The sequence below is a fragment of the Ambystoma mexicanum genome, chromosome 1q (genome assembly GCF_040938575.1).
Source record: "Ambystoma mexicanum isolate Mex_15411 chromosome 1q, UKY_AmexF1_1, whole genome shotgun sequence".
NCBI lineage: Eukaryota > Metazoa > Chordata > Amphibia > Caudata > Ambystomatidae > Ambystoma > Ambystoma mexicanum.
This window is the reverse complement of record NC_090922.1, coordinates 695,112,488-695,125,842: the sequence shown is the minus strand read 5'-3', so window position 1 is coordinate 695,125,842 and position 13,355 is coordinate 695,112,488. Positions and strand designations below refer to the sequence as shown.

Below are 13,355 nucleotides of genomic sequence, written 5' to 3'. Positions count from 1 at the left end.
TGTGATTACAAAGTAATCACTGAAAGATAAAGGAAGAAAGGGATTCAATTTAAAAGCCCTAATTGCAGGACTGGCCATTTATGATTGATTTTCATCGATTGATTTTTGCAAAAAACCCTAAGAGTTATAGTAAGGAAGGGACCGCAGTAGGATGAATAACAAGACATGATTTGTCCAATCTAATTGCTAATCTAATAAAATTAGCAGTGTGGTACAAGCGTTAAATCACACAAAGTAATGATGGTGATTGGTGGATAGCACTAATAGCTGATGGTGACCAAAGAAATCAAATCCAGGAAAATGTCCAGCAGGATTTTGTGGACACAAAGAAATAATAGCTTGTTTTTAGTTCATTTTCCAAACACAGGATTATTAGTACAGCCCCTGAGGAATGTCTGGTACTTTGTAGGCCACTAGGACAGAAACATGTGCATGTAGGGCTTGGAAGAAGTGTATAGAGTTTACTTTGACGAGTAGAGTCACCTCTGACATTTCTAATGTTATATGTTTTGAGTTTTGAATTGAACTGTCTAGTATACAGTTATGTGTTGTTGGTGTATTTTATTGGATCTTAAAATTCTTATGATGAACTTCTTAATCCAATTTTGACAATGTATATCGATTATAGGTTATGTCAATTTTTTTTGTTTTGTATTTTCCTGGCAAACAAATGCAACTCTGTAAGACTAACTTTCCTTTATGATAATCAGGTAGACTCTCCACATAGTGGATGCAGGCAGGTTCCAGCTCCTGGACTGACTAAATGCAGATTACCATAATTCCAAAATGGGGACGGAAATTTCAAATAATGTCCAGGTGATAAATATTTGAAAACGGGGCACATTTTCTAATTATCCTTTAAGGCACTACTGACATTGGGAGTGATTATTTGGGCCATCGTTAAAAAAGCGGTTTAGCAAACATGTATTTCTTTAGGGAAAGCTTTAAAAAAAGGAACATTTGGGGAAACTGTCGTTGCTTTTTATTTTTTTAAACCTCGAGATATATTTCATGTATTTTTTGTTGGCAGTTGGAAAAATCATCATTTACTATTGCTGACTTGCACAATACTGCTACAGGACAGAGAGGAACTGAAGACCAAAACTGAAACATCCGTATAGAGCATGACATTTTCATGTAAAAAAAAACCCTAATTTTTATCTGTATTTGTTTATTGTTCCTAATGTTGATGTGAACAATAACAGAAATCATCATCCAATCAGGTCATCAGGGGAATGAGTAAGCAAACCTTCATTTGAAGACATGCGTGTTTCAGAGAGCATAACATCCCATCCCACTATACAAAGCACCCCAACCCCCCCTCCAACTCACCTCACCTTTAAACCCCCCCGAGGGCACGACCTCTCGCTATCTTGTGTTATTTTTCGTGTGTTTTTTCCCATCTCCCCCATAACAATAAATCCTTTCATTACCGATAGTTGTCCTTTTTCAGTTTTTGTTATCACGTGTCCATTCACTTTCAGTTCACCAGGTCAACGCTGTTAGCCTACGGTCCTGTTGTCCTCAAGCGAGGGGAATTGGTCTGCCACCACGTTACGTCTTTAAGCTGGTAATCAAGGATTCTTTGTTTGCTCTAGTTTTAACCATTTCAATCCATCAGCAACTGAAAAGTACTGATCTCGGTGTTCTGCACTGTGCATGTTCTTAAACCTGCAGTGGCATTAGTAGGTAGGATTTTGAGTAATGTCCCAATTGTAAAGGTCTGCTGCAATTTTAAAGTGAAATAATAACTCTAGGGCTTAATAAAGAATAGTCATCATTGGAGTATCATAAAATAGCCATCAGTGTCATAATACATGCAGCGACTTGTCCCATTTTAATCCTTTTACCTGCTTCTGTGCGTATGCACACACGGAAAAATGACATCACCCTCATTCGTTATCATAGCCCGGGTTTGCCATTTCCTGACAGACACCACTTTTGCACTTCTTGCATGACTATCAATATTCTTCTTACCCTGGCAATTCTCAACCAATTCCTCCGTTTTCCTTTGCACACGGAATTCTAATATTTTCCCTATTCTATTAATTTCTCCATGTTTTCTTTGTGTAGAGAAATCAGCTACTGTAAAGGCCTCATTACAAGGTTGGAGTTAGTCATGGCGCTACAGTGATGATTAAGTTTCAAACGAAATGCTTTTCATAATTTATCACATATTTTATTGGTGGCCCATAGAGATGACACGTGTTTCGGCACCCTAAGTGTGCCTTTTTTCAAATCTGGGCAATAGTAACTGTTTGAGATACTATATACAGAAAAACAATATGTGCACATTCCATAGTTTAAAGCAAAAATGAGAACGCAGATCAAATTAAATGAAGTATAAGGCAGAATGAATTCCCAAGAGTTCCCAAAATCCATTGTGCATTCCAATCATATTAACCATCATATTATCAGAGTAGTTCAGAAATTATAAGTAACCATGGTCAACAAAATTAATTTTCACACAATGATGTTGGATGTTCAAGAGAAATACATACATGAATTTCAAATAACAACATTACATATTGGTGAGAAAACATGTATACAGGTGCATGCGGTAAGAAAAGGTTGTAGACATACCATCAGGTTGCCCGGTCGTAATGGTGAGACATAAGGTAGCGCCAGGGAGGTGGGAGGAGAGGAGGGTGGAGGGAGGATTATATGATTTTGATGAACGGAAAAAGACAAAACAAATATGAAGATAAAATGAGTGCATGTTTAGGTTGCATTGTTACTTTCTAGAAGACAGAAAACTGTTGGAGCTTACCCATCCTTTGGAGTTCAAGTAGCTCTTTCATGTTGTGTTGGCAATTAGAGTCCCATCAGACTAATAAGCGCTGTGAGTGCTTGTAAAAATAAAAGGTAGAAAGTGCGTTATGTTCACTTCTAGGTTGTGCAGTTGCTAATTAGTTACCCTCATGAGTTGGGTGCACATGGTTTTAGCAGTTATTCCTATATACATAGTGCTACGATGTGCAGTGCAATTTGCAATTATCTTTAAAGTATTCTGGAACACATTAGCTATGTCGAAAGTTGCGTGCTTAATTATTCTGTGTTTTCAATGCAGTCCATAAACAAACCAAAGTGAGTGCGATTTTGTCAAATGTATACTTAAATAACAAGTGAACAATTAAGTCTGCGTGCCATATGTTGGTTAAAACGTAATCCTAATTTAGAACAACAAGTTGTCACTCAAAAAAGTTACAGCGGTGCAGCGAGTATGCCTGCTTGATGTGGACCCGTTGGTGATTGGAAAACCTGGTGGGTGGGCTTGCTGTTCCCCTTAGGGCTTACCTTCAAGTATCTGATTTAGTGCATCACGTGTCGGGTTCCTGCTGATAGCCGAGTCAGGTGACTCTGAGTTGCATTTGTGTTGTTACCATGGTAACCAATTAGTCCTACTTCTGTTTTGGTGTGTACAACGCTGTCGGCCATATTTAGGGACAAGTTTGTCACTAGAGATAGAAAATATGTGGATACAAACTGATCGAAAAGTTCCTATTTGGGGTTAGCTAATCAAAGAGAGATACAGAGATGAGCCGTTGCTACTTCTTTTAATTTTAGATATGCAAAACCAAGGGTACCTGGGTGGAGGATGTGGCTACTTGTAATGTTAGCGTCCAAATCTTGCGTGGCTAAGTGCCATAGTTCCCAGTGCTTTATGGGACATGTAGTATCATGAGTTTATAAAGGTGCAGATGATACATCTGACTCAAAATTTTGTCCTAATCTCAGTGTATTTAGGGTGCATGTAATTACATCTCATATGTTGTCTGACAAAAAATGCGTTTGTGTACTCCGCAATCATGTTCTGAGTATAACTGAGTCCTGGTGTAACTAGTGTCCTGAACTCAGTGTGTTCTGGGTGCAAGTAGTTTCGTCTTTAGGGTTGTCTGACAAATAGTACGCTTCGGTATTCCACGATCATGTTCTAAGAATATCTGAGTCCTAGTGCCATATTTAAGTTAATCCATGAATATCCATATGTCATATTTTTGTGAAATTCAAACAGTGTAACTGGGGTGGCTGCACAGGCCATAGGTTCAATTTTTATTTTTTTTAATTATTTTTATATGGTTTATTACAAACCTTTAAAAAAAATAGAGAGAAAAAAAAATACAAATAATCCATAAAATGATATCCACATTAATTCTCTAAAATCAACACACTCTTCCAAAAAGACCGAACTGGCATCATGTAAAAGAGGTAAAGTATGATCTTGATCTTTCTTTGAATGGCTCACATCATTATAGCGTATCTCAACTAAAGACCCGAAGGATGAAAACAGCTTCGTACAATTCCTCATTTACAGCACGAAATCGTGGCAATATTTCTAAAAATTTGAGCCAATCCCAAATTACAAATCAAAGGTTATTCCCTGGGCAGAGATCTAATACCGGCAGCACTGACATGCGGTTGTACTTCCCAAACGCTGTGGTGCTTCATGCATTCCAGGTGAACCCTGCCCATGGAGCAAGCAGTATCCAGCTGGCTGGGGTCAACAGACCTCGAATTGGGCACAGTGTGCTAAACGTGGAGTCCTTTTCTTCACAGGACCAATTGTTGTACTTCCAGATGTTTCCTAATGGCCACAGGTACTCTGGTATTCCTGAGTCATTTCCCATCAGTCTTGGCCAGCGGATGTGCTGTACCTAATCCAGAATTGAAATTAGTTGGATATTTAGAAAGCCCTGCACGTCTTCATGTGCTATACCTCACTGCAAGATCTTGCCAGCTGGCACCAAAGATTTCATCAGATAATGCAATGCGTTTCAGGTTAACTGGCTGAGAGCACCAATAACATGCAGTTCACCGACATGTGCTTTACAGCTTGAGAGCTCTCGCTAACTATAAGCCTGGTGACCTCTTCTAGACGGTCCTTCTGGCCATCTAAATGTGTTCCTTTATAGATGCCCCAAGCTGCAAGTCTGGTTTTCGCCCCATTTCATATCATATCTACTTCATTTCTTTGTCACCTTCCAAACAGCTCCTTTTTTGCTGCTGCAGCTTAAATCCAGCTCTTCCCAAGTAGTTAGGATAGCAAGTGGTAACCTGGAAAGCAGATAAGAGTACAGTAAACATTGCTGTGGCTAAAGTTGCATTCAACACTACATATCAATATCCTGTCCTATCTAACTTCGAGACAGTGTCCTACCACAATTTTAGATCATATGCTTGAGTATATCTCTTAAAGTCATGAAAATGGATTTCTGGTGACCTACGGTGCTGGATCATGGTGCACATCCTGTCATCTAAATATTCTGAAAAGTGTCATTCCTTGATTCAAGTATTGTCACTAAGTAGCATTTTCAATCTATCAGCAGCCATGGGCTCTTCCCTAATATCCCACTCCTCAATTTCACATGAATCTGGTGCCACTCCCTGATGCATAGCATGTGGCAAGTTCGCCATGTCCGAAGTCCCATTTACGTGACCACCAACCTGTCTCCCGGCCGTCAACACAGTAGCAGTGGGTACCTCAGAGAAGTAGTAAATCAGCTAGGAGATCATTTGATTTATTTTCTAGTGTAAAGGACATAGAAACAATACTGCATGAGATCTGTTATGTGGGAAGGCTGTGGGTATTTTACAGTTGATTCTACCATTTTAATGTTATTCACAATTACATATTCAGTGCTATTGTTAACGTCAAGTAATGGTGTTACTGGTTGAACTTGTGTTTCAGCGTTTAAAGCTTGGAGATGGCCATCGTCACTTAACCAGTTTGGGAGCACTTCAGGAAAAGGAACTACTCCATAAGGGCACTCAGCTGGCCATAGGAAAAATCCCAACCATACATCTATTCCACACTCCCATGATCTTCCACAACCCCAGTTTCCACCTTGCCAGTTAACAATATACCTTTTCGTATATCACAGCAAGCTTCGTATATATATATATATATATATATATATATATATATATATATATATATATATATATATAGTAGTGGCCATGTAGTTATGGTTAAGTTGCTGTTTCCATAAGAAGAGCACTTTTTGGGTGGCTTATAACTTCGCTCCCCCTGGACGAATCCTCACCAAACTTTGCAAAAAAAAAAGTATATGGCCCACTCTGAATTGTTTTGCAAAGTTTGGTGAGGTTTGGTCCAGGGGGGGCAAAGTTATACGGGGGTCCCAAAATGTATTTTTTCCCATAGACCTAATCCGTCCAGTAGTTTCTTTTTGAATTACCAAAATGTAAAGCAAAAAGATTAGTGATATCTATGTTCGCTCCGCGGACGCACTTCCCTGTGCTGTCCGCGGACTGGCCTCCGATTGGCCAGAAAAATGTGCAGACTTTTGCGAACACCGGGGCGCGTCCACTGATTGGATGGTGAGAAAACGTGAAATGCGTCTGTTTTCTTGAAACGCCAGCCATCTTGGATTCGCTAACTTTTTTGGGGTCTGCGAACAGCGCGATGAAAACTTTTTTTTAAAAAGCAGCATTTCACTTGTCAAACTGGACAAACAATCTCTGGGGGGCGATGAGGATTTGATTGGATATGGCCATAAGAAGACAAAAAATTGGTTGTTTCACCCCCCGAAGGTCCGCAAACACTCTGGGTGTCCTGGCAGTTTTTGGATGGCTTATAACTTTTGTGCCACTCAATGAAACTGCATGTAATTTTGCAATTTTATTTTAGAACTAATCCTGAATGGTTTTGCAAATTGTTTTGGGATTCTGTCAAGAGGGGGCAAAATTAGAGGGGGGTCCCAAAATATTGTAAAGGCATTTAAATGTGTTGTCATTTGACGAATCTGCACAACATTTGGCAAAACGATTTTGGATCTAGATATAAATGGTTTTCTAATGTTTGGTGGGATTTTCTCAAGAGGGGGAGAAATTAGAGGGGGGTCTCAACATTTTTTGATGGCTTGTAACTTTGTTGCTATTTGACGAATGTGGACAAAAGTTTTGAGAAAGATTATAGACCAAACCATCAATGTTTGTGTAAAGACTGAATGGATCTTGTCGAGTGTGGGCTAAGTTATTTGATTATTGTATGTATATACATTTTGACACTTTTTAAAAAATAAAACATGGGCGGATTTCGAGCAAACTTGTGAGGAGCATTGGCAAGGACATTAAAGCATGGTTTTGCAAATGTGCCTGTGTTTTATTTTTTGACAAGTTTAATAATGTAGGTACAAAAAATAGTCATATACCTTTGGTGACTGAGGCATAGCCTGTGGCCGTGGGCAGTAGCCAGATTGTCTGGGTCATGGCATAAGGTTATTGCACGGACAATCTGGCTACTGGCCATGACCGCTAGGGACGAAAAATGGTTTTAAAGTGGCTATGTCTACCTTGGACCTGCTATGCGGTAAAGATATTCGAAGGTAGGATAGGTTTGAAAGGGAAAAAAAGTGCTTGTGGTAATATGTTCATAGGGTTTTGCAGGCTGCCATGGCAAGGGAAGAGGGGCTGTGTATGGAGCGGCGTCCTGCTGTAGGAAGAATAATCCTTCCTTCTTACAGCGGGATGCCAGAGGCGTCCCACTATAGGAAGAAAAATCAATGTTTTAGCGCCCTGGGTTCCTGCTTTGGGAACCAGATGTGCCAATGGCATTTATCCCCCATTTCAGGGGCTGCAATGGACGATAATGGTCCGTAGCCCTCCTTATTTATTTATTTGTTTATTTATAATGCACCAATGCCCGCAGACATCAGACTGTGTGGTTACAGTATTTGTTGAGGAAGATGAGGTGGAGGAAGACAGCTTACTACTTGCTGAGAAAGGAATAACCTTTCTGAGAGCATTACGGTCATTGGATTTGGTGTGGCAGCGCATGGAGGTGGTCCCGTAGAAGTACTGTCCAGGTAGTCTGCGACTGAGTACAGAATTGCACCCAGTGCATTTCACTTTGGTAGCTTTAGCCTTTGGTACACTCCCAACAGTAGCAAAGAACTGGTACACCCATGATTCGATCTTGGGGCTAAAAGTAGGCACTTCCTCTACCTCATCTCCTTGGTCCTCTTCATTGTCTTTGAAAGTACTGTGCTTTTTTTGTTGTGAAGGCCCTCCAGCTGGTGGTGGTGGTGGCTCTTGGGGATGAAGGATGGTAATAACTGATGCCATTTTTAAGATAAATAGCAGTTTTGATAAAATTCTTCCAAGTATGTACTGTGTACTAGATTGGTAATGGATAATGAGTACGAAAAGGTGTCGGAGATGTGCAAGGGAAATTTGAAGTTGAAAGTTCCTAGATCAGTAGAAAATGCAATTCCGAACTGTCCGCGAAGGACGGATCTTATTGTGAAGTGCAGACGGGTTCTCGGACACGTCATCATACCGCGCGCTAGCATATGGTCATGTGGCACTGTCCAGAAGGCCCGCAATGAAGTCAGATGTTCGTAGATATCTACGGATGCAAAACTAGTTGAAATAGTGCAAAAAGTGTATAGAAGTGTTAACAATGATTCTAGAAGGTGGGAAATGGCAGAGTTTTAATGTGACACTTTGTAAATTGGACACAAATATTGTTGTATTTGGTAAGTATGATATTAGTAAGTTGTAGGAAAATAGCATGCACTGGTAGAAACCCATGAAATTCATTGAAAAAACGTTGTTAAAGGGACATTATGGTTAAGTTGGACTAATAAAAACCTATGAAATTCAATTAAAACACTTTGTTAATGGGACATTATGGTTAAATTGCACTAATAAAAACCTATGAAATTCAATGAAAAAACTTTGTTAGAGGGACGTTATGGTAAAGTTGCACTAATAAAAACCTATGAAATTCAGTAAAAAAACGTTGTTAAAAGGATGTTATGGTTACAAGTAAAATCGAAAAACCCCTGAAATTTGCCAGTTATGGTAAGCTAAGCAACCATAACTCGCACCACCACTGTGCACTGCTAAGACTAACACCCAGGACATCAAAGATGACATCGCAAATATCATTGATCAACAACCCCAAAACCGGGGACCAATAAATTCCTGTTCATTGGGTCAATACCACAAGATCAGGGCCCGTTTAGAGACCGCAAGCCCCCCTGACATTTGAAGCCTAAGAGGGGAGTCACCTTCCAGTTATTACCATCTCAGGCCATTCTTGGCATAAGGAGAACGGAAGAGGGGAATAACTATACTCTTTACTGTCCCCGAGACTACCTAGTTTCTACTCATGTGAAGATTGCCATCTTCTTGGATCTACAGGTAGATCTCCCCAAGAGTTTGGATGCTTAAATTATGCCTCCTGGGGGATATGGCAAAAAGAAAGAGAGCACATTACTACCCCTCCTGCCCTATAAATAGGAAATTAAGTTTGCCCTCTTGAAATTCTCATCAACCCCAGTTAAAATCAGAAGGGGTGAGTTGGTGGGAAACCTGATATATGAGACCGTATGGGAACCTCCCTCCATGAAGACACATAGGGAAACCAAAGGAGAATATGCCAGACTTTCCAACACTGTATTATCTTCAAAAGGTTTCTTCCCTCTGAAAATAGGAAAACTAGTAACTCTAGAACCCAGAGTCTCAAAGTGCTCGGATAAGAGGGAGTGAGTAAGTCTGTACCCTGAGAAGACTAGGTTCACTGAGCAACCGGTAGTGGCATCTCAACTGCCCCCCCAGTCTACTGAAGACTTATATGGAATCCCTAATAGAGACAATAAAATACCTCCTGATGGCGTAAGGAGCCCCGTGGCCCCAGATCCCTTAGTTCAGAGAGAGACCATGAAGGGGTAACTCTGGGTGAAGTACGAGGGGGTGAGGAGCGCAGGGTGAATCCACTCAAGGGGCACAAAGCTGTCTACTGGGAGAAGGTTTGTCATGGTGGAGGGGAGCCTTACGAAAAATGTATTCTGAGTTGGCTGCAGGGTAGGGAGGAGGCTACAAGGAATAAGGTGTCTACAGGGGGAGGGGCAGGTGAAACAGCACCTGGGGTAGAGGAATGAACCTTTGGATGCAGCCTGAGCCACACACATGAACTTCTACCCACAGAATAAATCACAGAAGTAAGCATATAGGGTGGGACTCACAATGGGGAAGTGTTGTAGGGGAGCATTGCGCATTCAAAGCATGTATTGTTAAATAAAAAATGCCAATAAAGTTAAATTTTCAACAAAAAAAAGACCACCTGATTCCCAATCCTCTTGGCCCACTTCCTATCCTTTAAAGACAAAGGACGGTGAGACGTCCAAAACCACAGACATACTGCTCCCAACCCAGAACGATCATCCCGATACATCCGGAAGAGAAGGGAAAGAGATGTCTCACCCTAAGAGTAGTACCCTATCAGAGCCATTAGTCCCCTCTAATAAAAAGAAAACTCTCAACCTATTTTTGGGAGTGAAGGAACAGGAGACTCCCATAGGTTCTTTGGATAAAGCCTTATCGGGACCCCAGTTCTGAGTAGAGCAGGACGAGAAAAAAATACCACTTGGCTATTCTCTAGTTCCCTTTAATGAGCCAGATCCCTCGTGGGAAGAATTTATATTCCCTCTGCAGTATTGCACTTTTGAACAGGAGGGACAAGAACCATCCACCCCAGGGATACCCCTCCATGATTCACAGGGATCGAAGATACCTATAAGATCCAGGGATAGTGAACAGTTATTCAACACCCTTGGAATAGGAGACAAAGACTGAGATATACTATCCCCATACCCTCATCTCCTACACAAGACAAGTTATGTTTCTCTTAAGGAGAGTATGGTCATCCCACAAAGTGTTGTCATTCCAATAAGATGGATTTCCCAGCCACACCACCATTAAAAGGACACAACCAGGATGGGGTAATCAGAGAATCAAAGTCTAAACCATATTATGCTGGTATCCAATATGCCCAGTTTAGTGAGGTAGCAACACTTTGGGAAGAGATTCCAGGAAGAGATCACCCTAGAGGAAAGATAAATAAGAGCAGGAGGAACTCTAACACTTTTTTGTATGCAGGTAATAAAACCACCAACAGAATACCAGTCATGCTTCAAGGGAAAGGGCTGTGGGTCCAATTAGATAGCGGAAAGCGTGGGTGTGCCATAAGAACAGAATCCCTTCCCCAAGGCAGAAAAAGTTGAATGCGTCCATGGTCATATGGTTAAGTACCCACAGACTCAAATTCCCATTAGCATTCTAGGGAAAGAAAACTAGATCAAAATTAGATCACAGCAGCCATGATCCCCGATTTACCAACTCAACTGATAATAGATAGTGACGTCCCACAGTTTAATCAGTGGATGGCCCAAATCTCCCAGATAGGGATAAGAACTGAAGGGCAGGAGGTTGGTGTCACAATCCAGGTGAAACCATCCTCCATGAAGACTACAAGGCGCCTCCTGTCAGTGGTTTCAAAAAGTGAAGCTATTCTCAGTAGGGGAAGGGCATGTGATGAATCTGACGCCCTTGTCACTGATTCCCTGGAGGGAAGCTTCTCCTATTTGGCAAGTCAAAGGCAGAAGCCTCCTGACTCTGACCATGGTTGTGGCTATCTGCGGGAGGACCACATATGGGAGGACAATCTCCAGGGAGGAAGAGAGATATTGAATGAAAACAACCCTTCAGATATACCTCTTAGTAGCAGCCATGTACCTTTGCAACATTCGATTATGGCTTATTGTAGTGTGGATGGTAAATTCCCACCTTCTCCTAACCAATAACAATGTTTGCCTTTCCCTCGCTTTTCAAGTACTGAGATGAGGACGAGGGAAGGAGAAATGTGGCTGACCAGGCACAGTAAACCAACACCGCATTGTCATTGGAGAATGCAAAATAAGACCAAGACATTCAAAATGGACACAGGTGAACAGCAGGAGCGGGAGAAGCAGAGAGAGAAACAGACAGAGAAACAGCGAAACTGGCAGACGCTGCAGCTGCGGCTAGCTTGTTCTGACGCTGTTCGGAAGGCCGTGAAGGAGTGGACTGCAGAACACCATGCAGAGAAGCGAAACGGGGAGTAATTTGCTTCGTCTCTGTCAACAGCAGTTGGCGCTGCTGCACGCCGACTGAGGGAAGGCAGAAGCAGAGCAGCTTGCAGAACTCACCATTAGTGAACAGGCCGAAGCTGTGGGTGAAACGCGAGGAACACCAAAGCAGCCACAGAAGACCGAGACCGGTATGCCCATGGAGAGTGAACGGGTTACCTGGACGCTTCAGGGTGAAGGCTGTGTGTGATACACAGTGCATCAGAGCCCAAGAAAAGGAAGTGAAACAGTTGATACCAATACAAATATAGTTATGAGTTTAAGTAAAGATAGTATAGTTGATACTGTGAAAAACCAGAGGGTGTTTCACAACCGAGTCCCCAGGGAGCCCTTACTCAGGTGGCCAGGGAAGGGCCATCGCTTTTGGATCCTGACCGTGGGGGTGGACAAGCGAGGTAAGAACACCTGGTTAGTGGGTCCTTAGGGAGTGGGGGAGATGCACCCAATGGTGAGACATTGTATCCCCCTTTTTCCACAACCCATCTATCCTATATCCCTGTTTATGTTATGGGAAACTGCAACTCCCATAATTCCTCACCACCTTGTCTTGACAAAAGTACTCCACCAAGGAAGATGAGGAATGAGGCCAGAAGGATTACCTCCCCTGACTTGCATTGGCCATGTCCATGTAATGAGGCCAGGCAGAGTCAGGCATGTAGTTCTAATTATGTACACCTGCCACTGATTATGTCTCCCAGTGAAAATAAAAGGTGGAGCACACAGACACACTTTGAGCAAGGCTGGGTACGAGAAGGAGCAGCTCATCCAAGGCTGATGCGAACCAGGCTGTGGGAGTTGGATTGCCAATGGGCTGATCAGCAAATTAGGGGATCGAGAGAAAGCCAGGCCAGATTTCCAAGAATTCGGGAAGCCGTGAGTGTTCGAAAGGCATATCCAAGTGAGCAGAGGAAAGAAACCTTCAAGGTTCCAGGAAACAGCCTGCGACCCTCCCGGGTGAAGGGCAGAGTTGGGGGGGAGCAGAGGAGACGTTAGTAACTGCCTTGAGCTGCGACAAAAAGATGAAAGACATTAATTTAACACAACCAGTGAGTTATCGAAAACAACAAACGTCTGGTTGATGTTAAAGGTAAAGTGACTGAGATATGAAAGTTGAAGGTTGCGCGTGTGCCAATAAGCTGTGAATTAAAAGAACAGTTGTTATCTTGAGAAGGAGGGCAATGTTAGGTTTTCTTAGTATAGGTATTTTTTATTTGGACTGACTTGGATGTATTTGTTATTGTTTAATGGCCGAGATTACTCCTATTTTAGAGTTAGGGCCAGTTAGGAATTCTACCATCTGAAGCAAATTTGTAAATAAAGGTTTTGAAACTTGTATCCATTGTGTCTGTGTCTACTGCTTGATACCATATCTTCCTTGCATAACCAATATGAATATTGTTAAGAGTCCAAGGTCGGACAGTG

General features: G+C 41.8%; 1 protein-coding gene across 1 annotated transcript in view; it reads left to right on the top strand.

The window, feature by feature from the left end:
• LOC138535425 (P-selectin-like) overlaps nt 1–13,355 on the top strand; it is an 899,675-nt gene that overhangs the window by 162,380 nt on the left and 723,940 nt on the right. The gene's annotated exons all lie outside the window — the stretch shown is intronic.